This window comes from Staurois parvus, unplaced genomic scaffold, assembly GCF_062004578.1.
Source record: "Staurois parvus isolate SC_StPar_1 unplaced genomic scaffold, SC_StPar_1.0 ptg003432l, whole genome shotgun sequence".
NCBI lineage: Eukaryota > Metazoa > Chordata > Amphibia > Anura > Ranidae > Staurois > Staurois parvus.
This window is the reverse complement of record NW_028321228.1, coordinates 104,677-129,874: the sequence shown is the minus strand read 5'-3', so window position 1 is coordinate 129,874 and position 25,198 is coordinate 104,677. Positions and strand designations below refer to the sequence as shown.

General features: G+C 51.5%; 1 long non-coding RNA gene across 2 annotated transcripts; it reads right to left on the bottom strand.

Annotated features, from left to right (window-relative positions):
* Window positions 1-2,945: 2,945 nt before the first annotated feature.
* On the bottom strand, window positions 2,946-23,576 carry LOC149428182 (uncharacterized). Of its 2 annotated transcripts, XR_016310850.1 has the most exons (4): window positions 23,388-23,575; window positions 13,506-13,622; window positions 11,398-11,464; window positions 2,946-3,114 (listed from the first exon to the last, which is right to left on the bottom strand). It is a non-coding gene; the product is annotated as an uncharacterized LOC149428182 (long non-coding RNA). The 2 variants fall into 2 exon arrangements; XR_016310849.1 differs by lacking the exon at window positions 11,398-11,464 and having other exon boundaries at window positions 23,388-23,576.
* Window positions 23,577-25,198: the final 1,622 nt, after the last annotated feature.

The following is a 25,198-nucleotide window of genomic DNA, read 5'->3' as shown; positions in this document are numbered from 1 at the left end:
ACCCCCAGAGAGTAGAAGAAGAAGGAGGGTGCCTGGTGTGGGGGTGAGATAGTGGAGGACCAGGGTTTAGGGAGATATCCCTAGAGGTTAGGAGAAGAAGGAGGGTGCCTGATGTGGGGGTGAGATACTGGGGGACCAAGGTTTGGGGAGATACCCCCAGAGAGTAGAAGAAGAAGGAGGGTGCCTGGTGTGGGAGTGAGATACTGGAGGACCAGCGTTTGGGGAGATATCCCCAGAGGTTAGGAGAAGAAGAAGGGTGCCTGGTGTGGGGGTGAGATAGTGGAGGACCAGGGTTTGGGGAGATATCCCTAGAGGTTAGGAGAAGAAGGAGGGTGCCTGATGTGGGGGTGAGATACTGGAGGACCAAGGTTTGGGGAGATACCCCCAGAGAGTAGAAGAAGAAGGAGGGTGCCTGGTGTTGGAGTGAGATACTGGAGGACCAGCATTTGGGGAGATATCCCCAGAGGTTAGGAGAAGAAGGAGGGTGATTGGTGTGGGGGTGAGATCCTGGAGAACCAGGGTTTGGGGAGATATCCCTAGAGGTTAGGTGAAGAAGGAGGGTGACTGGTGTGGGGGCGAGATACTGAAGGACCAGGGTTTGGGGAGATATCCCCAGAGTTTAGAAGAAGAAGGAGGATGCCTGGTGTGGTGGTGAGATAGTGGAGGACCAGGGTTTGGGGAGATATCCCCAGAGGTTAGGAGACGAAGGAGGATGCCTGGTGTGGGGGTGAGATCCTGGTTGACCAGGGTTTGGGGAGATATACCTAGAGGTTAGGAGAAGAAGGAGGGTGCCTGGTGTGGGAGTGAGATCCTGGAGAACCAGGGTTTGGGGAGATATCCCCAGAGGTTAGGAGAAGAAGAAGGTGGCCTGGTGTGGAGGGTGAGATAGTGGAGGACCAGGGTTTGGGGAGATATCCCCAGAGGTTAGGAGAAGGAGGATGCCTGGTGTGGGGGTGAGATAGTGGAGGACCAGGGTTTGGGGAGATATCCCCAGAGATTAGGAGAAGAAGGAGGGTGCCTGGTGTGGGGGTGAGATCCTGGAGGACCAAGGTTTGGGTAGATATCCCCAGAGGTTAGGAGAAGAAGAAGGGTGCCTGGTGTGGGGGTGAGATAGTGGAGGACCAGGGTTTGGGGAGATATCCCCAGAGGGTAGGAGAAGGAGGGTGCCTGGTGTGGGGGTGAGATAGTGGAGGACCAGGGTTTGGGGAGATATCCCCAGAGGTTAGGAGAAGAAGGAGGGTGCCTAGCGTGGGGGTGAGATAGTGGAGGACCAGGGTTTGGGGAGATATCCCCAGAGGTTAGGAGAAGGAGGGTGCCTGGTGGCGGGGTGAGATAGTGGAGGACCAGGGTTTGGGGAGATATCCCCAGAGATTAGGAGAAGAAGGAGGGTGCCTGGTGTGGGGGTAAGATCCTGGAGGACCAGGGTTTGGGTAGATATCCCCAGAGGGTAGGAGAAGGAGGGTGCCTGGTGTGGGGGTGAGATAGTGGAGGACCAGGGTTTGGGGAGATATCCTCAGAGGTTAGGAGAAGAAGGAGGGTGCCTGGTGTGGGGGTGAGATAGTGGAGGACCAGGGTTTGGGGAGATATCCCCAGAGGTTAGGAGAAGGAGGGTGCCTGGTGTGGGGGTGAGATAGTGGAGGACCAGGGTTTGGGGAGATATCCTCAGAGGTTAGGAGAAGAAGGAGGGTGCCTGGTGTGGGGGTGAAATAGTGGAGGACCAGGGTTTGGGGAGATATCCTCAGAGGTTAGGAGAAGAAGGGTGAGGAAAGTAACATGGGAGCGGGATGTACACGAGCGCACATGCCTTCCTGTCCTGGTGTTTGGGTCAGCAGGAGAGTGAAGTATCAGCAGGAGGTGATGAGAGCAGTAGTAGGGAGATGATAGCAGTGAGGGGGAGATGTAGAAGCTTTGGGGTGGGGCAGAGGGGTAAAGAAATGAGATTTTGGGAACACAGGATAGTAATATGAAGAGGAGGAGTAGAGGGGACATATTAAAGGTCCATGGAGTGGGACTCAGACTTGTAGGAGATGTTCCCCGGGGTGTTTGCTTGCAGTCCATCCAGCCTGCAGTAGAGTTCTTTGTTGTTGTATCTTCCTGCTGCTTGAATTATCCCGCTGTGTTCAACTTCTGCTTCACACTCGAGCCTCAAACACACTCACGCAGAAAACTGCACCCCCGTTTGACTGTTCCCCCCGTCTGATTGGACGTGTGAGGTGTGTTTGGTTCTGAATAGAAATTCATTATTTGGAGATTCTGATGGATGTGATCGTCAGCGCCATCTAGTGGCCACATTGCTGTATTTTCCTGAAATACTCCAATCAGGAAAATAACACATTATGGCCGCTAGATGGAGCAAATGTATTTATTTATTATTGGTACTTATATAGCGCCGTCAATTTACGCAGCGCTTTCCATATATATATTGTACATTCCCATCAGACCCCGCCCCCGAGGAGCGTACAATCTAAGGTCCCCAACTTACATTCATACATACACATACTAGGGCCAATGTAGACAGGATCCAATTCACCTCCCAGCATGTCTTTGGAGTGTGAGAGGAAACCCATGCAGGCACAGGGAGAACATGCAAACTCCAGGCAGGTGTTGCTGTGGTTGGGATTTGAACCGACGACCCGAGTACTGCCAGGGGGAAGTGCTAACCACTTAGCCACTGCAAATGACAGGGAGTGATTGGTGACGGCGGTGGAGACAATGGCACAGAGAATGTTTTCTGTGTAAATAGACCCTCATATCTGGGTGGATGATTGTCCCACCAATAGCAGGAGATGCCCCTCCCCCCATGTGAGGATCTGTCACTTTCCTTCCATGGTGTCCCCCGTGCTATCATTTCCTTCTCTTTGTACCATCAGCGTGGAAACATTTCACCTTCCTGCCCAATAACCTCCTGAACTCCGGGCAGATAGAAGACACAACCAATGCCGCGCTCTGCTCACCAATCACACATTTTTATTGGGCAAAAAAAGAAATGTTAGTAAAGCGATACAAGTCAGCGCGTCGTTTCCGGTTGTCGGTCCCTGAAGAGCTGTGCAGACCTATGAAGAGCGATAAGAGGATCAAAGCGGCCTGGAGAGGGCGGAGTCACGGCTTCAATGCCTGGAAGGGAAGGAAGAAGAAGAAGAAGGAGGTTACTTATAGCGGACCTTCCAACCAATGGAAGTGATTTTGCACCTGGCTCCTCCCCCCTTCCTCCTACACAATTATATTTAACCCCTCCCCCTCTTACCCTCCAGGGATCGGAGCGATTTGTACGTTTCTGCTATGGACCTGTTTATGTGGGGACAAGGTTGTCATTACTGAAGATAACAAGGTAACACATGTATTGTTGTTTAACCAGCTGCAGACTCTGGGCGTGCTACACAGGTCCACAAATATGTCATCAATGTACACAGGGAATGTGTAGCACGTCCAGTCCTTCTGCCCTGCGGCCAGGACCGCCCCCGTCCCAGTACTCAGCAATTCAGCTCTGACTAATCACAGTGGCACTCAGGGTCGGATCTACCCTATCTGATCTGGGGGTGCAGTAAAAAAAGTTAGGGCTCATAATGTGTCATGTCACATGGTGTCATGACCCGGGAAACACTATTATGTATTAGGCTGTTGTTAGATTTAGGTGATCAAAAAGAACCTGTGGCCCCTTATATCAGGAGTCCTCATCACAGTCCCCCTTTATATAAGGTTCCCATCAGAGTGCCCCTTTACATCACATGTCCCCATCAGAATCTCCCATGTATCAGAGTCCATCTTAGGAGCCCCCCTCCCCATCTGAACCCACCTTACATCCTGGTCCCTGTCCGAGGCCCCCTTACTTCCAGGTTCCCATCAGAGTGCCCCCTTACATCAGATGTCCCCATCAGAGTGCCCCCTTACATCAGGTGTCCCCATCAGAGTGCCCCCCTTACATCAGGTGTCCCCATCAGAGTGCCCCCCTTACATCAGGTGTCCCCATCAGAGTGCCCCCTTACATCAGGTGTCCCCATCAGAGTGCCCCCTTATATCAGGCATTCCCATCAGAGTGCCCCCTTATATCAGGCATTCCCATCAGAGTGCCCCCTTACATCAGGTGTCCCGATCAGAGTGCCCCCTTACATCAGGTGTCCCCATCAGAGTGCCCCCTTACATCAGGTGTCCCCATCAGAGTGTCCCCTTACATCAGGTGTCCCGATCAGAGTGCCCCCTTACATCAGGTGTCCCCATCAGAGTGCCCCCCTTACATCAGATGTCCCCACTATAATGTCCCCTTACATCAGGTGTCCCCATCAGAGTGCCCCCTTACATCAAGTGTCCCCATCAGAGTGCCCCCTTACATCAGGTGTCCCCATCAGAGTGCCCCCTTGCATCAACTGTCCCCATCAGAGAGCCCCCTTACATCAGATGTCCCTATCAGAGTGCCCCCTTACATCAGGTGTCCCCATTAGAGTCCCCCTTACATCAGATGTCCCTATCAGAGTGCCCCCCTTACATCAGATGTCCCCATCAGAGTGCCCCCTTACATCAGATGTCCCCATCAGAGTGCCCCCTTACATCAGATGTCCCCATCAGAGTCCCCCTTACATCAGCTCTCTGCATCAGACTGGCTTATGGATCACTGGATAAGGAGCTCTCAGAGACTTGGGAGGGGCACAGCTAAAATCTCGGGGGCACAGCTGACCCCAGCACCCCCCTAGATCCGGCCCTGGCGGCACTGCCCAGTACACAGAACATTCTGACAGCTGAAGCAGTAAAAAAATAATCAGCCTGCCACTAATTATCACCAATACAGAAAGATAAAAAGTAACATTGCTTCATTTTGTATCTTTCTGTTTATTCATCTGCAGATCAAAGGGATGAACTTCCGTCTGCTGATGAAGTCGGTTAAAGCGACCCGACAAGTAAAAAAAAAGTCGTTTTTACTTCAATGTTCCTCTGTTTCTCCCCTTGTTAGCCCTTCGTTTCCTCTAATCAGCCCTAATTAACTCCGTATTCTCCTCCTCCATTCACTGATTATTTTCCTGATGATTTTTGTTTTTTTTTTGTTTGTCTCTATCCTACTAACTAATAATATTTAAACGTCTTTTTATATATTTACAAGTTTCACATTTAACCCCTTTGCGCCGGCCGCACGCAGATTTGCGGCCTCCCGGCGTCTGGGCCTAGACGCCGAGCGGCCGCATATTTGCGTCCATGGAACTAAATACATATGTGCTGAGAGCGCGCGCCCTGCGCGCTCCCCGCACACATGTGTAGTACTCACGGAAAGGTCCCGCTCCGCTCTTTCGAACGGGACCTTTCCCGATCATGTGACCACCGTGACGCGTCATCACGGCGGTCACATGATTCCTAAACCACGCCCCCACCGCCCCGCCTCCCGACGTCAGAATCTCTTAAAGGGCCGGGAGGCGTCGGCGGGAAGGGGTTAAAAAAGTGCAAAGTTAAAAAATAAAACCCCCGAACCCTTTCCTTCATCTGTCAATCACTTTGCGATGCTTTGTAGCAGAATCATCATTTTAGGGTCATTAGAAACAGAAGAAATCCCGGAAATAAATGCGCACTTTTCATGCAGCAACGCTGTTTGTTTGTAAACGGACACCCATCAAACACAGAAACAGCGCGTTTTGTTACGTTTACTGGTTTAAGGGGAGAAAAACTCATCCGGAAAACAATAGCTGAAGAGAGAAGGAGACGAAGGAGATAATTCGGGCTGATTGGGGTCACTAAGGGTTACTAAGGGATAAACACAGGAACAGTTTTTGTAAAAAAAAAAAAGGAAAAGAAATGTCCGGTTGCTTTTACTGACATCCTTTGCAGATCTAAGTTCATCCCATTGATCTACAGATGAATGAACAGAAAGATACAAAAGTAACAACAGGTAACATTGTATCTTTGTATATTCTCAGTCTGGTGCTGTGTTGTTTATAAGCACAGAGTCAGACCGGCTGGCCACGCCTTCTCTGAGTATACAGGGGTACCTGCCGACCGCCTACCTGGATATAGTAGTGGAGTTCCGGGGTCTATGGCTGCAGCTGGATGCCGCAACCCCGGAATTCGAATTTTCAGCAGCCGCTGCTCTTTCTCCTAAAAGTGATCCGAGCCGCTGAATAGCCGCTGGATCACTAATAAAAGTGGCGGGAGGGGTCGCCCCCTTTCCTTCTACTGCTTTCCGGTGGTTGTCGGGATTACCTGACTCATCAGTGTTGCGGTGGCTGGTCATAGAGATGATCAGAGGAAAGATGGCCTCCGCTCGTGTCTATGACCCAGGAGGACCAGAGCGATGTCATGACGTCACTTCCATTTGCAGGCCGGTGTAAACAAGGCCTTTTATTTATTTTATTTTTTTTGGAAAGCACTAGATTTTTTTTTTTTTTATCAGATGCTTTCCAGTTTAAAGAAGAGATGTGGGGTCTTATACAGAGGAACTGGATGTGCTACACATGTCCTGTGTACAGTATACTGGTAGAGGGGTCCCTACTGCAGGACAGAGAGACTGGATGTGCTACACATGTTCTCTGTACATTATACTGGGAGAGGGCTTCCAGCAGCAGGACAGAGAGACTGGATGTGCTACACATGTCCTGTGTACATTATACTGGTAGAGGAGTCCCAGCGGCAGGACAGAGACTGGATGTGCTACACATGTCCTGTGTACATTATACTGGTAGAGGAGTCCCAGCGGCAGGACAGAGAGACTGGATGTGCTACACATGTCCTGTGTACAGTAGACTGGGAGAGAGGTCCCAGAGGCAGGGCAGAGAGACTGGATGTGCTACACATGTCCTGTGTACAGTATACTGGGAGGGGGGTCTCAGCGGCAGGACAGGGAGACTGGATGTGCTACACATGTCCTGTGTACAGTATACTGGGAGAGAGGTCCCAGAGGCAGGACAGAGAGACTGGATGTGCTACACATGTCCTGTGTACAGTATACTGGTAGAGGGGTCCCAGAGGCAGGGCAGAGAGACTGGATGTGCTACACATGTCCTGTGTACAGTATACTGGGAGAGAGGTCCCAGAGGCAGGGCAGAGAGATTGGATGTGCTACACATGTCCTGTGTACAGTATACTGGGAGGGGGGTCTCAGCGGCAGGACAGGGAGACTGGATGTGCTACACATGTCCTGTGTACAGTATACTGGGAGAGAGGTCCCAGAGGCAGGGCAGAGAGACTGGATGTGCTACACATGTCCTGTGTACAGTATACTGGGAGGGGGGTCTCAGCGGCAGGACAGAGAGACTGGATGTGCTACACATGTCCTGTGTACAGTATACTGGGAGAGAGGTCCCAACGGCAGGATAGAGAGACTGGATGTTGTACACATGTCCTGTGTACAATGATGACATTTCCTGGGGCCTGTGTAGCACGCCCAAAGTCTGCAATTCTGACTTTTATGTGGCTAGTTGAGAATAACGTGACTCCGGGTGCCTTCCATGCATGCGCAGATATGCTGCAGAGCTTCAGGAACATCTGTGCACATGCTCATAGACACTGCGAGTATGGAGGTCCCGGACCTCAGGATGTTGTGAATGTGTAGATGTCGCACGTCTCTGCCGGGCACATCTGCACACGCTTCAGATTTGTACATAGTAACTCCACTTTTGTTCAGAATAAGCCCCTCCCCCCTCTAGGAGGTCTCTGTACATTGCAGGGATGGCAACAAACTTTGTAGCAGATTACTCTCTTTGTTATGCTGAATAAATCTGTCTGTTTCTCTGTGTCCATGTGCAGAGTGACTGTGAATGGGAGGGACTTTACAATGATCGCTCAGCTGCTGCACCTGCAGGGCACTCATGAGGAAAGTGGCAGGGTCTGCATCCCTTTAGACGTGATTTCTCTTTGGAAGTATCTCACCCAAAATGGCACTTTTGTTGTCCAAAATCGGACTTGTATCTTAGTGCAGACTCGGGGGAAATCGGTGAGCAAATCAGACAAGCAGCAAATTACATATCTGGGGGGGGGGGGGGGGCTCTGTATACCATCTGTGTACAGGCGGCCATATTGCATTGTTACAGGAAATGACAGACTGACAAGGAAAGGGAATTATTTCTAACATTCCATTACAATACGACTCGTGTCCCCATTCTATGTTATATTATTTGTTTGATTGGATATTTTTTTCCCATGAAAGTGGAGTTACCCTTTAAAAATGGCGGTATCAAAAACTGGGGAGATTTCTCTTCACTTCCTGTCCTGGAGACACAACAGGAAGTGAGAGGCAGAGTGTCACTGAGGCGGTCCATGAACATGGTGCTGTTCCTTGCAGAGACCCTGTCACCGGCCCCTCCCTCCCCCACCATCGTCCTGGAAGATTTCTCAGCGGATTTGATTTGTGTTTTTACCTGTAAAATCCTCCCCGGCGGAGACACCAGAAAAGCTCTCAGACAGCTGCTGGGTGGCGCCATCCATTGTCCATTGTGGTGTATTGCCATGAATGTGCGCCTACAGTGCGCCACGCCCCCGCCATTGTTCCCGGGGTTGTCCAGCTCCCAGGGCGAGGATCCAGAACTGCGCCCCCCTCCCCCACTGTACATACATGTCGTAGAATGGGGGTACCACTCTGCGTCCATTCTCTGACCCCCACCCCCACTGTACATACATGTCATACAATGGGGGTACCACTCTGCGTCCATTCTCTGACCCCCTCCCCCACTGTACATACATGTCATAGAATGGGGGTACCACTCTGCGTCCATTCTCTGACCCCCACCCCCACTGTACATACATGTCGTAGAATGGGGGTACCACTCTGCGTCCATTCTCTGACCCCCTCCCCCACTGTACATACATGTAGAATGGGGGTACCACTCTGCGTCCATTCTCTGACCCCCTCCCCCACTGAAAATACATGTCATAGAATGGGGGTACCACTCTGCGTCCATTCTCTGCCCCCCTCCCCCACTGTACATACATGTAGAATGGGGGTACCACTCTGCGTCCATTCTCTGACCCCCTCCCCCACTGTACATACATGTCGTAGAATGGGGGTACCACTCTGCGTCCATTCTCTGCCCCCCTCCCCCACTGTACATACATGTCATAGAATGGGGGTACCACTCTGCGTCCATTCTCTGACCCCCTCCCCCACTGTACATACATGTCGTAGAATGGGGGTACCACTCTGCGTCCATTCTCTGACCCCCTCCCTACTGTACATACATGTCATAGAATGGGGGTACCACTCTGCGTCCATTCTCTGCCCCCCCCCCCCTTGCCTCCCTGCACCCGGGTCACCTCCCCCTTCTGCCCCCCCCCCCTTGTCCGGGCCCTGATTGCTCATCACAACACAGCAGCAGATTTCTCCGGCATTGGACTCAATTGGGACCCGGATGTAAGGGGGGACTATGAGGGGTACCCTTATATATGGGGAGGGGGGACTCTGATGAGGACTCTGTAAGGGGAACATTAGACCCTAATATAAGGGGGGGTTCTGCTGTGAAGTTATTTCTTGGTGTTGATTCATTCAATGTTAGTGGAATGTACGGTGTGGCCCCGTCTCTGCACAGTTTGGTGCCCTCAGGCCCCCCGCATGTTCCCTGGATCCTCTGACTTCCTGTTGTGACTGTGGGACAGGAAGTGAAGGGGAATCTCCTGAGCGGGGATACAGCCCCCCCCCCCCCCCGGTGTGTACAGTAAGTAGTAGGTAGGGATGTATGAAGGGATCATTCTACTAGACAATGAAATACAGTCATGGCCGAAATTGTTGGCACCCTTGATATTTCTCCAGGAAATCATGTATTTCTCACGAAACGTATTGCATTAACACATGTTTTGCTATACACATGTTTATTCCCTTTGTGTGTATTGGGACAAAACAAAAAAAGGGAGGAAAGAAAGCAAATTCGACATAATGTCACACAAACCTCCAAAAATGGGCTGGACAAAAGTATTGGCACCCTTTCACAACTGCGGATAAATAAGAATGTTACAAGCATGTGATGCTCCTGTAAACTCACCTGGGGCAAGTAACAGGTGTGGGCAATATAGAAATCACACCTGAAAGCAGATAAAAAGGAGAGACGTTCACTTAACCTTTGCATTGTGTGTCTGTCTGTGCCACACTAAGCATGGACAACAGAAAGAGGAGACGAGAACTGTCTGAGGACCTGAGAACCAAAATTGTGGCAAAATATCAACAATCTCAAGGTTACAAGTCCATCTCCAGAGAACTAGATTTGCCTTTGTCCACAGTGCGCAACATTATCAAGAAGTTTGCAACCCATGGCACTGTAGCTAATCTCCCTGGTCGTGGACGGATGAGGAAAATTGATGAAAGATTGCAACGCAGAATAGTCCGGATGGTGGATAAGCAGCCCCAAACATGTTCCAAAGACATTCAAGCTGTCCTGCAGGCTCAGGGAGCATCAGTGTCAGCGCGAACTATCCGTCGACATTTAAATGAAATGAAACGCTATGGCAGGAGACCCAGGAGGACCCCACTGCTGACACAGAGACATAAAAAAGCAAGACTACAGTTTGCCAAAATGTACTTGAGTAAGCCAAAAGCCTTCTGGGAAAACGTCTTGTGGACAGATGAGACCAAGATAGAGCTTTTCGGTAAAGCACATCATTCTACTGTTTACCGAAAACGGAATGAGGCCTACAAAGAACAAAACACAGTACCTACGGTAAAATATGGTGGAGGTTCAATGATGTTTTGGGGTTGTTTTGCTGCCTCTGGCACTGGGTGCCTTGACTGTGTGCAAGGCATCATGAAATCTGAGGATTACCAAAGGATTTTGGGTCGCACTGTAGGGCCCAGTGTCAGAAAGCTGGGTTTGCGTCCAAGATCCTGGGTCTTCCAGCAGGACAATGACCCCAAACATACGTCAAAAAGCACTCAGAAATGGATGGCAAAGAAGCGCTGGAGAGTTCTGAAGTGGCCAGCAATGAGCCCAGATCTAAATCCCATTGAACACCTGTGGAGAGATCTTAAAATTGCTGTTGGGAAAAGGTGTCCTTCCAATAAGAGAGACCTGGAGCTGTTTGCAAAGGAAGAGTGGTCCAAAATTCCGGGTGAGAGGTGTCAGAAGCTTATTGATGGTTATAGGAAGCGACTGATTTCAGTTATGTTTTCCAAAGGGTGTGCAACCAAATATTAAGTTAAGGGTGCCAATACTTTTGTCCAGCCCATTTTTGGGGTTTTGTGTGACATTATGTCATATTTGCTTTTCTGCCTCTGTTTTATATTTGTTCCAATACATACAAAGGGAATAAACATGTGTATAGCAAAACATGTGTTAATGCAATACCTTTTTTGTGTGAAATACTTGATTTTCAGGAAAAATATCAAGGGTGCCAACAATTTCGGCCATGACTGTATCACCCTGAGGGGGAGGGGCAGAATTTCTGGATGTCCCCCCCATCCCCCCCCATCCCCGGGGACATCACACATAGAACTCGGATTACCTGTCCATCATTGGCGATACGGTCGGCCAGGAGGTGGCAAACCAAATGATCCTACACCCACACATCTCTGCGAGGAGAGAAGAGAAGAGAAGAGAGGAGAGGAGAGGGGGATTAGTACAGTGACCGGCGTGTCAGAAGATGGCGGCAGATGACCCCACAGACAGGAGACATGACGCCTCTATTTATAGAAGATGTACAGCTATTCGTCCAGCAAAGTCTCATGTACATTCGTTCTGGGCAAGTTGGTTGTGAGAATGGGGCAGAATCGGGGGGGTTTCTTCTGGTCGTAGTTTTTACCCCCTTACTGCCCCCACAGTATGAATAAATGGGCGGAGTGGTGGACGTCTGTTTCTGGAGTGCCGTGTAGACACATGACCTCAGAGATGGCCCTCTGGGGGCCAGGTCACCCGTTCATGTGTGTGAATGGAGCCATCCTCGGACACTGTGTACAGAGCCCATCCGACAGGCACTGTACCTGACCCTGCCAGCTTCTGCTGCTCCCTTCACCGGCATTGACAGGAAGGAGCTGCCATATACAGTACAGTGATGGCGGAACACATGACAGCCGGGTCCCGCCAAAGTGGGAAAAGATTGGGCGTTCAGATGAAGGCCTGGACAAGCAATGTTCTGTCTGAACCTGTGTTCCCACCAAGGACTCATCCCTACCAACCATCATCACCAGTCCATGGGATCATCATCATCATCATCATCACCAGTTCATGGGATCATCATCATCACCAGTCTATGGGATCATCATCACCATCACCAATCCATGGGATCATCATCATCACCAGTCCATGGGATCATCATCATCATCATCACCAGTCTATGGGATCATCATCATCATCATCATCATCACCAATCCATGGGATCATCATCATCATCATCACCAATCCATGGGATCATCATCACCACCAGTCCATGGGATCATCATCACCATCACCAGTCTATGGGATCATCATCATCATCACCAGTCCATGGGATCATCATCATCACCAGTCTATGGGATCATCATCATCACCAATCCATAGGATCATCATCATCACCAGTCCATGGGATCATCATCATCACCACCACCGGCAGTCTACAGGATCATGATGATGATAATCTGGTGATGATGATGATCCCATGGACTGGTGATGATGATGATCCTATGGATTGGTGATGATGATGATCCCATGGACTGGTGATGATGATGATGATCCCATGGACTGGTGATGATGATGATCCCATAGACTGGTGATGGTGATGATGATCCCATAGACTGGTGATGGTGATGATGATCCCATAGACTGGTGATGGTGATGATGATCCCATAGACTGGTGATGATGATGATGATCCCATAGACTGGTGGTGATGATGATGATGATCCCATGGACTGGTGAGGATGATGATGATCCCATGGACTGGTGATGATGATGATGATCCCATAGACTGGTGATGGTGATGATGATCCCATGGACTGGTGGTGATGATGATGATCCCATGGACTGGTGGTGATGATGATGATCCCATGGAGTGGTGATGATGATGATGATCCCATGGATTGGTGATGATGATGATGATAATCCCATAGAATAAAGATGATGATCCCATAGACTGGTGATGAAGGTTATCATCATCACCAGTCTATGGGATTATCATCATCATCCTCATCATCACCACCACCACCAGTCTATGGAATCATCTTTGTTATCATCATGATCACCAGTCTATGAGATCATCATCACCACCACCAGTCTATTGGATTAGCCTCATCCTCACCAGTCTATGTGATCATCCTCACCAGTCTGTGGGATCATCCTCATCCTCACCAGTCTATGGGATCATCCTCATCCTCACCAGTCTATGGGATTATTATGTCCAGCCCTCCTGTAATACGTTGCTATCAGCACTGACCATTCATACTCTCTTAGCGCTCATTTCTATATTTTATATTCATAAGAACATTCGTCCCAAAGAGAAGACACCTGAAGAACATTCAGTTCCCCCATCCTCAGTCGCTGGATTCCTCGTACAGAATGAATGTACATGCCGGACCACCAGACTGATAGTTCTGGAGATTCTTTTATAAATAAACCCCAAAGTGTCATCTCCAATACCGTACCCTGCAAGGTCTGCGTATGTGCTGTCGGCAGCACGGGAGAGATTCCCGGGTTTCCCTTATGCGGCTCTCACTGAGTCCTGCTGGGGCCATCAGATCTCTGGAGTCCATCGACTTCTTCTACAGAATCAAACAAAGATTCATCATTCAGCGGAGATATGGAAAGGACGGGACCGGCTAATCTTCTACAATAAGAATCATCACTTTTACAGGAAAATAACAGAGCGTGTCCTCCAACCCCTCCCCCTCCTTATATATACACTATATTGTCAAAAGTATTGGCCCCGCCCCCCATATCATGTGATTCAGGTGTTCCAATCCCCTCCATATCATGTGATTCAGGTGTTCCAATCCCCTCCCAATCATGTGATTCAGGTGTTCCAATCCCCTCCATATCATGTGATTCAGGTGTTCCAATCCCCTCCATATCATGTGATTCAGGTGTTCCAATCCCCTCCATATCATGTGATTCAGGTGTTCCAATCCCTTCCATATCATGTGATTCAGGTGTTCCAATCCCCTCCATATCATGTGATTTAGGTGTTCCAATCCCCTCCATATCATGTGATTCAGGTGTTCCAATCCCTCCATATCTTGTGATTCAGGTGTTCCAATCCCCTCCATGGACACAGGTGTATACAATCAAGCCCCTAGGCATGCAGACTGCTTCTGCAAACATTGGTGAAAGAATGGGTCGCTCTCAGGAGCTCAGTGACTCCAAGCGTGGTCCCGTGATAGGTGGCCACCTGGGCAATAAGTCCATCCGTGACATTTCCTGGCTACTAAATATGCCACGCTCAACTGTTAGTGGGATTATAACAAAGTGGAAGCCACTGGGAACAACAGCCACTCAGCCACCAAGTGGTAGGCCACGTCACATGACAGGGCGGGGTCAGCGCATGCTGAAGCGCACAGTGCGCAGAAGTCGCCAACTGTCTGCAGAGTCAATAGCTAAAGACCTCCAAACTTGGTGTGGCCTTCAGATGAGCCCAACAACAGTGCGTAGAGAGCTCCATGGAATGGGTTTCCATGGCCGAGCAGCTGCATCCAAGCCTTCCATCACCAAGTTCAATGCAAAGTGTCGGATGCCGTGGTGTAAAGCACGCTGCCACTGGACTCTAGAGCAGTGGAGACGTGTTCTCTGGAGTGACCAATCACACTTCTCTGTCTGACAATCCGATGGACGTGTCTGGGTTTGGTGGTTTCTAGGAGTACGGTAGTTGCCTGACTGCATTGTGCCAAGTGTAAAGTTTGGTGGAGGGAGATTATGGTGTGGGGGTGTTCCTCAGGGGTTGGGTTGGCCCCCTAGTTCCAGTGAAGGGAACTCTTAAGGTGACATTTTGGACAATTTCATGCTCCCAACTTTGTGGGAAGAGTTTGGGGATGGCCCCTTCCTGTTCCAACATGGCTGCCCACCAGTGCACAAACCAAGGTCCATAAAGACATGGAGGAGCCAGTTTGGGGTGGAGGAACTTGACTGTCCTGCACAGAGTCCTGACCTCAACCCCATAGAACACCTTTGGGATGAATTAGAGCGGAGACTGCGAGCCAGGCCTCCTCCCCCGACATCAGTGCCTGACCTGACAAATGTGCTTCTGGAAGAATGGTCCAACCTTCCCATAGACACCCTCCTAAACCTTGTAGACGGCCTTCCCAGAAGAATTGAACCAGTTATATCTGCAAAGGGCGGGGCCAACCCAATATTGAACCCTACGGACTAAGACTGGGGGGCCATTAAAGGTCATGTGTGTGGAAAGGGCGGGGCCAACTCAATATTGAACCCTACGGACTAAGACTGGGGGGTCATTAAAGGTCATGTGCGTGGAGAGACCGGCGGCCCAATGCTTGGGGCAATATTGTGTATATAGGGGGGGCGGGGACAATATTTGGGGCAATATGGTGTATATCATCTATCATTATCTTGAGCAAAATTATATTTCCATAAGTTTGCGGCACGGTGATCACCGCACACACATGGATGGGAGGGGGAGGGGTCATAAGGCGTAATGGCCACTTTGCCAAGACCCCACCTCCAGGGGGTGCAATGGACACAATGAGGGGAATCTACAAAGACTAGGGTAGCTTTGTACGGCAACCAATCAGCTTCTAGCTTTCATTTTCAAAGTTTAACTGAACAATCTGAAGCTAGAAGCTGATTGGTTGCTCTGCATAGCTGCTCCAGTCTTGGTAGATCCCGCTCATTGCTGATCTGTAGGTTTTGGTGCTCAGCTGGAGGTGTATAGCCCGCCGCTCCCATCGTTCTCCATCTAAATATACATAAAAGTATCCAATCCATCCAACTACATCACAAATGATACAATACGATTGGAACAATAAGAATCTGCTGTAACCATAGATACCAGACATACACCTGACCTCCGGACATTGGGGGGCGTGGTTTACTGACTTTCCCATGATGGCATCATGAAGCGTCCGTACTCAACGCAGGACAGATACGTATCCATACATCGTCCTCGGTATACGTCTGCAGACATGGTATATATACGGGACAGATACGTATCCATACATCGTCCTCGGTATACGTCTGCAGACATCGTATATATACAGGACAGATACGTATCCATACATCGTCCTCGGTATACGTCTGCAGACATCGTATATATACGGGACAGATACGTATCCATACATCGTCCTCGGAATACGTCTGCAGACATCGTATATATACGGGACAGATACGTATCCATACATCGTCCTCGGTATACGTCTGCAGACATCATATATATACGGGACAGATACGTATCCATACATCGTCCTCGGTATACGTCTGCAGACATGGTATATACACGGGACAGATACGTATCCATACATGGTCCTCGGTATACATCTGCAGACATGGTATATATACGGGACAGATACGTATCCATACATCGTCCTCGGTATACGTCTGCGGACATCGTATATATACAGGACAGATACGTATCCATACATCGTCCTCGGTATACGTCTGCAGACATTGTATATATACGGGACGGATACGTATCCATACATCGTCCTCGGTATACGTCTGCAGACATGGTATATATACGGGACGGATACGTATCCATACATCGTCCTCGGTATACGTCTGCAGACATCGTATATATACGGGACAGATACGTATCCATACATCGTCCTCGGTATACGTCTTCAGACATGGTATATATACGGGACGGATACGTATCCATACATCGTCCTCGGTATACGTCTGCAGACATGGTATATATACGGGACAGATACGTATCCATACGTCGTCCTCGGTATACGTCTGCAGACATGGTATATATACGGGACAGATACGTATCCATACGTCGTCCTCGGTATACGTCTGCAGGACATCGTATATACACGGGACAGATACGTATCTGTCACGGAGCTGGTCCTTCCTTCCCCATCCTCCAGGTTTGCTGGATGCCACCCTTCTGTCCCATCCATGCTGGGACTTCTAGTCTCTTTGTCCCTGACACAGGCAGACCTCAGCAGCCCCTCACCCCCCTGGCTTGCAGCCTTGCCTCCTGCTGGAGGAATCCACAAACAGGCCATCTCCTCCCTTCCCCTCATGCATGAATTCCTGGGCAGGTCTGGAGACCTGAGAGACAGGGCCCGTTGCCATGGTAACCCGATAGGAAGTATTCGGTTACCAGCTCTATTCTTAAGGGTGAGCAGGAAAACCCCCATTGTGTTCTCCTGGCTGCGTGTGTGAGGGAAGGCTGGCTGAGGGCCAGCTCCTCTCATCCCCCGTCCTCCTCCTCATCTCCTGGACTGTCTGTGCTGCCTGGAATCCCTGCACTGTGGAGGGATCTTCTGCTGTCCCCGTGAACCTGCCTGGATCTATCCCCTGCCTGGACTTAACCCCTTGTTCTCCCATGAACCTGCCTGGATCTATCACCTACCTGGACTTAACCCCTTGTTCTCCGTGAACCTGCCTGGACTTAACCCATCCCTGCCTGGAGCCTCCTGTGGGGACTAACCCTGTGGGTTACAATCCCCCTGTTGTTCCATATTGCCTTCCAGAGAACTGTACTGTGTTGCTGTGTCTGGTGTGGATCTGTGGACTAAAGGAACTGTTGTCTGTGCCCCAAAAACCTCCCCAATAAAAGCACGTTGGGTTCGTGCAATCTGTCTCTGTGTGCTCTCTGGTTCTCTTGACAACTGGTTGGCAGCAGCGGGACGAGAGCACTCGAGATGGCAGATGAGAGTCTGCATACCATGGAAGCGGCGCCCCGGAATATCAACACTGGACGGTAACCAGCTTACAAGAAAAGGCCAGAACTTTGGGCCTCAACTATAAGGGACTTACCAAAGATCAGCTGGTCCAGATGCTGGAGGAAACCAGCCAACAGCAACGGGAAGATGCGGGCACAGGCAGGAGCCAAGCGGTCCTGAGAGGAGATGGACCAGAGCTTCAAAGCACAAGTGGCAAGAGCCCTTGGGTCATCTGGTACGAGGAAGAGATGGCCATTCTGGGGGGGGGGGATGCCACCCTAGATAGAAAGCTGGCGGCCATGGAAAAGGCTCAAAAGAGACAGAGTGGGAAAGCTGCAAAGTACCAAGCAGCTGCTCCTGTGGCTGTCCCTGTGGCACAGGAGGCCCAGAGAATATCCAGGAAGGACTTTAAGCCCTACCAAGAGCACAGCGGAGTTGTGGATGGGTTCTTCCAGGACTTTGAATACCAGTGCGAACTACTGGAGGTCCCAGTCACAGACTAGACTCGCCATATGGTGGGGCTGCTTGACGGAGGGGCTGCTGAAGCCTACCGAATGATGGACCCCCTCAAGAGACGGAACTATGAGGAGATAAAAAGGGCCATACTGAACTACTACGCGGTCTCATCGGAGTCATATCGGGCCCAGTTCCGGACTACCCCCCGCCTCCCAGAGGCCTCCTTCAAAATGTTTGCACACAAGTTGTCGGTAGCCTGCCGCCGGTGGCTGGAAGGGGAGAAGGCAACCTCCCCTGAGCAGATCATCCAGGCCATCCTGAAGGAACAATTCCTTTTCAAGTGCCCCCCCGAGCTCCGACAGTGGGTGCGTGAGCGGAAACCTGCCACCCTGGAAGAAGCTGCAGCCTTAGCGGATGAGGCTCTCCTCATTAACCCGCAATGGAAGAAGCCTGCGGCCGAGGCACCCCAAGCGGCAAGGATGCCCCATCCTACACCAGTGCCCTATACGCCTCCCCATCGCCGGATGGCCCCACAAATAGTGCCAGCGCTACGGCCCTTACTACCACCTCGTTCCACCACCTCACAACGGGGCCCCAGACCGGCCTTAGATAGGCGGTGCTTTGGCTGTGGACAGATTGGTCACTACCAGGCCAGCTGCCTCGCCAAAGAACAGACTCTCAGGCCTAGCTTGCTCCGGCCAGTGAATTCTGTGGATCTGTACCAAGCTCCCGAGGACTTGCCCCACCCCCTTCAGACTGGGATCTTGCTTCTGCAGACAAGGACACCCCCCCAGGAGTCTTTGGCCTACTGCCGGTGGGGGCCCCTACCCAGAGCCTCCAAGGAAAGCACTTGCAAGAGGTCACTGTGGATGGACAAAAGGCGGTGGGCTTCCGAGACTCAGGGGCCTTCCTCACCATTGTGGACCCCCGAATGGTGCACCCTGACGCTGTACAGCCTGGCCCTGGGATAGTGATTAAACTAGCAGGGGGCACCAAACGCTTCATCCCTCTTGCTACCGTCAATCTGGACTATGGCTTGGGGCCTAAACGCTGCAACGTGGGTGTAATGGGAGGACTGCCTGCAGATGTGCTTCTTGGGAATGATGTTGGCGATCTTCAATGCCACTTTGTAGGAGCCGTCACACAAAGTCAGGCCTGCCGGGAAACCGCTGAGAGGAAGGAGTCACCCCATCATGTGGACGGACCCGCGGTGAGTGACTCACTCTGACTGCTGACAGTGCTGGGGTGACATGGGACCGGGACAAGTTTCAAGGGGACTTAGCCACCGACCCTACTCTGACAAGTTTCTGGGCCCGAGCAGGGCTGACTGGTCCGGGGACCGGCGAAAGGATAGTGCAGGAAAATGGGTTGCTGTACCGAGTGGTGGAGACCGATGCCGAAGGAGGGCCCAGACCGTGGCTAAACAGCTGATAGTTCCCCAACAATTCCGGACCCAACTGCTACACCTTGCTCATGATATTCCCATGGCTGGGCATCAGGGAAAGCTACGGGACCGAAAGGAGGTTGGCCCAGGCCTTCTATTGGCCTGGGATGTCCCAATCGGTAGCTCGCTACTGCCGTACCTGCGATACCTGTCAGCGACATGGAAGAACAGGTGGCCTGCGGGCCCCCCTACAGCCCCTACCCATTATTGAGGAGCCATTCCAACGAGTAGCTATTGACATTCTGGGCCCCTTAGCTCGCCCCAGCAAATCTGGAAAGCGGTACATCCTGACCATCGTGGACTATGCTACTCCATTATCTCGAAGCAGTCGCCCTGTTTAGCATCACAGCTCCCAAAGTTGCAGAAGCCATGGTTACCGTTTTCACCCGAGTGGGCTTCCCTGCTGAAATCCTGTCAGATCAGGGACTCAGTTCATGTCAGGCCTTGTTCAGTCCCTCTGGCAGACTGTGGAGTGCGGGCCATCCGGACAAGCCCTTATCACCCCCAGACCAATGGACTTTGTGAACGCTTCAACGGGACCCTGAAGGCCATGCTATGGGCCTTTGTAGACCTAGAGCCAGACTGGGAAAGATACCTGCCCCACCTCCTCTTTGCCTACCGGGAGGTGCCACAGGGAATCTACCGGATTTTCCCCCTTTGAACTGCTGTATGGGCGGAAAATCCGCGGCCCCCTGACCCTACTGAAGGAATACTGGGAGGGTCAACTACCAGATACCGGGGTCCCTGTGGTGCCCTATGTCTTGGAACTGCGTGAAAAGATGGGACAACTAGCCGGCCTAGCAACTGACCATCTCCAAGCAGCCCAGGTCCGGCAAAAGACATGGTATGACCGCAAGGCACGCACCCGAGAGTTTACTGAAAACCAACAGGTCCTCATGATTGTCCCAAATCCCCAGAACAAATTGCAAACCACATGGGAGGGACCCTTCCGTGTCATTAGGAAAGTGAATGACACTAACTATATTCTTGGACTAGATGATCGGGGGAGACGGCAGAAAACGGTACATGACAATATGATCAAGGAGTACCATGACCGAAACCCCCTTGTTATGGCCGTCTGTCCAATACCCTCTGAGGAGGAGGAAGAGGCCGTACCGGACCTCCTGGAAGCAGCACGCCATCCAACTGATGTGCACCAGGTGCCCCTGAGTCTGCAGCTGAACCCGGGGCAACAGAGGGCCATGAATGCTGTCCTGGGCCAGCGCAGTTCTGCTTTTTCGGCCCGGCCGGGAAAAACTACTATCACCACTCACCATGTGGAGACCCTGGGAACCCGGCCTCTCCAACAAGCCCCATATCGTGTCCCCGCAGCTGTTAAGAACACTATGAGACAGGAACTGAACGAAATGCTGGATCTGGGAATTATTCAGCCCTCCCAGAGCCCCTGGGCCTCTCCTGTTGTTCTTGTCCCTAAGAAAGATGGTAGCATCCGCTTTTGTGTTGACTACCGAGGCCTCAATGACCACACGGTTAGTGACGCCTACCCGATGCCCCGTATCGATGACCTACTGGATCGGCTGGCTGGAGCCCGCTATGTCACTACTCTGGACTTGAGCAAGGGCTACTGGCAAATCCCGTTATCTTCAGAGGGTCGGGAGCGCTCTGCCTTCATCACCCCTTTCGGCCTGTTTGAGTTTCTCAACATGCCTTTTGGCATGAAGAATGCTCCTGCCACCTTCCAGCGCATGGTGGACCAGCTGCTGCAGGGCTGTCATGACTTTGCCTGCGCCTACCTGGATGACATCGCCATCTTTAGTGAAACATGGGAAGACCACCTCCAGCATGTGGGCTTTGTCCTGGACCGAATTGCAGGGGCCAACCTCACGATTCGACCAGATAAGTGCCAGATGGGGATGGCGGAGGTGCAATATTTAGGACACCGGGTGGGAGGGGGTAAACTGCGCCCAGAACCGGCTAAAATAGAAGCCATTAAGGAATGGCCCACCCCCCAGACCAAGAAACAGGTTATGGCGTTCCTGGGCACTGCTAACTATTACCGCAAATTTGTTCCTCATTTCAGCACGATTGTGAAGCCCCTCACAGATCTCACCAAGAAGACCATGCCCCGGATGGTAACCTGGACCCTGGCCTGCCAGACCGCATTTGATCGGCCGAAGGCCCTTTCCCATGACCCCGTCCTAGCAGCGCCCAACTACCAGCGAAGGTTCATCGTGCAGACAGATGCCTCCACTTATGGGCTGGGGGCCGTCCTCAGCCAGGTAAATGAGGAGGGGGAGGAGCACCCTGTGGCCTTCCTTAGCAGGAAACTATTAGACCGGGAGGTGGCCTATGCCACCATAGAGAAGGAGTGCCTGGCCATAGTGTGGGCATTGAAGAAACTTCAACCCTATTTGTATGGCCGGGAGTTCACCATCCTCACGGACCATAACCCCCTCACCTGGCTGAATCGGGTCTCCGGGGATAATGGCCGCCTCTTACGATGGAGCCTGGCCTTACAAACTTACAATTTCACCATCCAATACCGACGGGGAAGCCAGCACCACAATGCAGATGGGCTGTCCCATCAGCAAGACCCCCAGTAAATGCAGTCCACAAGTGCCTCTGCGGGAACCTGTTGAGGTTCCCCTGGAGGCACTTGTAGAATGGAGGGGGGAGGGGTGTCACGGAGCTGGTCCTTCCTTCCCCATCCTCCAGGTTTGCTGGATGCCACCCTTCTGTCCCATCCATGCTGGGACTTCTAGTCCTCTTTGTCCCTGACACAGGCAGACCTCAGCAGCCCCTCACCCCCCTGGCTTGCAGCCTTGCCTCCTGCTGGAGGAATCCACAAACAGGCCATCTCCTCCCTTCCCCCTCATGCATGAATTCCTGGGCAGGTCTGGAGACCTGAGAGACAGGGCCCGTTGCCATGGTAACCCGATAGGAAGTATTCGGTTACCAGCTCTATTCTTAAGGGTGAGCAGGAAAACCCCCATTGTGTTCTCCTGGCTGCGTGTGTGAGGGAAGGCTGGCTGAGGGCCAGCTCCTCTCATCCCCCGTCCTCCTCCTCATCTCCTGGACTGTCTGTGCTGCCTGGAATCCCTGCACTGTGGAGGGATCTTCTGCTGTCCCCGTGAACCTGCCTGGATCTATCCCCTGCCTGGACTTAACCCCTTGTTCTCCATGAACCTGCCTGGATCTATCACCTACCTGGACTTAACCCCTTGTTCTCCATGAACCTGCCTGGACTTAACCCATCCCTGCCTGGAGCCTCCTGTGTGGACTAACCCTGTGGGTTACAATCCCCCTGTTGTTCCATATTGCCTTCCAGAGAACTGTACTGTGTTGCTGTGTCTGGTGTGGATCTGTGGACTAAAGGAACTGTTGTCTGTGCCCCAAAAACCTCCCCAATAAAAGCACGTTGGGTTCTGTGCAATCTGTCTCTGTGTGCTCTCTGGTTCTCTTGACAGTATCCATACCTCGTCCTCGGTATACGTCTGCGGACATCGTATATATACGGGACAGATACGTATCCATACATCGTCCTCGGTATACGTCTGCGGACATCGTATATATACGGGACAGATACGTATCCATACATCGTCCTCGGTATACGTCTGCAGACATGGTATATATACGGGACAGATACGTATCCATACATCGTCCTCGGTATACGTCTGCAGACATTGCTCGGTGATATGTAGGAATTGATGTGTATGGACATGTCTGGTTGGACAGCTGTGTCTATAGAAGGTCTTCTGATGGACGGAATGTTCCTGGATGTGTAGAGCCCTCACACCGTACAATCCCTCCCGGGAACTCACCTCTCCTCCATCCTGGGACACCCTCCGCTCACCGTTAGATGGGGTCACCAGCAGCACAGCGACAACGAGACCCCCCAAGATCAGCAGAGTCCTCATAACCGACCCGCAGCCCGATCCTCACTACAGCAAAGACGTTGTACAATGTGGGACCCCCGCCCTCCGTCTGCTTCACTGTGCTGATTGCACTTCTTATATATCCTTTTCCCCTCCCCCTCCCCTCTTCCTGGGAATTGCCATCTGCAGGATCCAAACCCACAGATGAGCCAACATCCTTCCCTATTCTACTTTCACGTCATTCTCTGTTCTTCCTTTTTTCTATAAACATATATTTCCAGTTTAGGGTTTTTTTTTATCTCCCAGCAGCCCATGTCGGGTGCAGCCTAGTTACCTGGAATGCCTGGCTGCTGGGAGACACCCGCTGGTGCCCACCAGAATTGCGCCCTTCTGCTCCGGGAAGCACTGTGCCACCAGCAGGTGATCCAGGTACTGACAATATTCCTGACAAGTTCCCTCCTCGGTGGGCGCTATAGTTGTAGATCCATTTCTCAGTGGGATCGGTGGATCCAGGTTTTATTCTTGTTGGCTGTTCTGGGTTCTGTAGTTGCACACTCGCCTAATTTCTCTTGGAATCTATTGAGTTTTGGAACATAGTGGTCTGGAGGGGGCAGAGACCCCGGGCTGAATACATACAGCCTCAGCCAAGAGTGACCAGCAGGGGGCCGAGGTGTGTATAAATACCCTGGAGCCTGGAGCAATAGGGGTCCTTGCCTTGGTGGAAGTGAGACCCGGCCTGAAGGGACTGTCTGCCCTCCTTGGCCTTCTGGCAGAATACTACAGGGTGGCGGTGGATGAGGTATACTTGGACAGAAAAGTGGTGGAGGATGTGGTATACTTGGAAAGAGGGGTGGCGGTGGATGTGGTATACTTGGACAGAGGGGTGGCGGTGGACATGGTATACTTGGATAGATGGTTTGCAGTGGACAAGGTATACTTGGACAGAGGGGTGGCGGTGGACGTGGTATACTTGGAAAGAGGGGTGGCGGTGGATGTGGTATACTTGGACAGAGGGGTGGCGGTGGACGTGGTATACTTGGAAAGAGGGGTGGCGGTGGATGTGGTATACTTGGAAAGAGGGGTGGCGGTGGATGTGGTATACTTGGACAGAGGGGTGGCGGTGGACGTGGTATACTTGGATAGAGGGGTGGTGGTGAACATGGTATACTTGGATAGATGGGTTGCAGTGGACGTGGTATACTTGGACAGAGGGGTGGCGGTGGACGTGGTATACTTTGACAGAGGGGTGGCGGTGGACGTGGTATACTTGGACAGAAGGGTGGCGGTGGATGTGGTATACTTGGACAGATGGGTGGCAGTGGACGTGGTATACTTGGACAGAGGGGTGGCTGTGGATGTGGTATACTTGGAAAGAGGGGTGGCGGTGGATGTGGTATACTTGGATAGATGGGTTTCAGTGGACGTGGTATACTTGGATAGATGGGTTGCAGTGGATGTGGTATACTTGGAAAGAGGGGTGGCGGTGGATGTGGTATACTTGGACAGAAGGGTGGTGGTAGACGTGGTATACTTGGACAGAGGGGTGGCGGTGGATGTGGTATACTTGGACAGAGGAGTGGCTGTGAACGTGGAATATTTGGACAGAGGGGTGGCAATGGACGTGGTATACTTGGACATAGGGGTGGTGGTGGACATGATATACTTGGACAGAGGGGTAGTGGTGAAGGTTGTATATTTGGACAGAGGGGTGACGGTGGACATGGTATACTTGGACAGAGTTGTGGTGGTGGACGTGG